Below are 1535 nucleotides of genomic sequence, written 5' to 3'. Positions count from 1 at the left end.
GTCAACTTGTTGAAAACTCTTCATAATCGCTTGTCCTCATAGATTTACGGCAAATGAGAAAATATTACAAAGAACTGGGAACAGTCGCAAGTAATGTTCTTTCTTAACTTAGCATTCAGCTGCCCCGTGACCACTGCCTTTTATTAAAGCAGTAGAAGAAACAAGATAATGAAATGAACTGCGAAGCGTTTTGTGGCATTTCCCTGTATGAAAGATACTGTTTAAAGATAAATTGCCAGCGTAATTGCTGCTTCAGATTTGTCCTGGGAAAGTACAATGTGACCAGGATAAATAGTTTTGACTTTGCTGGCGGAGCAGTGTTATCAGATAGCATTGACAGGACCGAGCAGTTAACTCCTGCAGAGCAGTGGTTAAATTAGAAAGAGAAGTAATGAGCAGTTTGGAGTTACGGTACGTAGAGATTCTGTATTTAATACACCTGTGTAATGCTAACGGTGTGTAAGGTGAGCTAGAGGCACGCTTCAAAGACAGACCTGCATCTTTCCTTAGTCTTTTAAACAAACCAGTACGTGACTGTAAAGGCTTCTCTGCCTGCCATCCAGCCTAGTATAGAGTTTCAGGTAAGTTCTAGTCACTTACCTGCTCATCTGCATATAATACTGTTATTTGTCTAATTGTTTCTATTCTTGTATGTTTGGCATGTAAAAATGCAGTAAAGCCATTATGCAGGAAAAGAAAAGGAAAGTAGTTGAGATGATTATTCTGTTATCAGTCATGACTAAGATGAAGAGAGAGATACTAGCAAGACATTGTTCCTAAAATAGATATCTTGCAAACAAGAAATGTCAGTCAAATGAGGTTTAAATTAAATTCCTGATAGCAATTACTTACAGAATGATCATGCTCCCATTGAAATTATTATGAATATTGTCACCATTTTTAATGGAAAAAAAAAAAGTTGGGCTTCAGATACTGGTTCTGAAATGTATTTCAGACTGTCCTCAGCTTTTACCGTGTACTAAAACCTTCTTAACCCAAAGTCACCCTTCTGCAAGACAGTTATGTGGCTGAATGGTGGCTTTAAGCAAGACTCTTTGCACAGGACAGTATGAAAATGAGTTAAACAGAGAAATGGGCACTTGCAGGAAGTATTGAATGGCCACAAACAAGTGACCTCACTGGGAGGAGAACTGATGAAGTGAAGAAATGTGATGTGCATTCCAAATAAAGAACTGATGAGTCAAGTTGTGCCCCAATTGGAACAGAAGCAAAGTCAAGATGGCTTGAAAATAACCTTGATAATAGCGGAGAAGAAATAGCAAGCAGTTCAACTTACGTTGACCCTCAAAAGCTATAAGAATAGCCGTGGGTTGGGAAGGTACGCCGATTTCTCATCCTCCAGGAATAGGGATTCTTTAAGTACTACTGCTGCAGCAATTATCTGAAGACCTAAACTAATACTACTGAAGTGGTATTCAGCGACCTACTCTCTGTTCCCAGTAATGTCTGTATTACTCATGCAGTCAAGTCCTTTTGTTCCACAATAAGGACAAAACAAATTCTAAATATATTAT

This window comes from Charadrius vociferus, unplaced genomic scaffold (assembly GCF_000708025.1).
Source record: "Charadrius vociferus isolate BGI_N301 unplaced genomic scaffold, ASM70802v2 scaffold472, whole genome shotgun sequence".
NCBI classification, from domain to species: Eukaryota; Metazoa; Chordata; class Aves; order Charadriiformes; family Charadriidae; genus Charadrius; species Charadrius vociferus.
The sequence above is the reverse complement of the archived record's forward strand: the minus strand, read 5'-3'. Positions refer to the sequence as shown.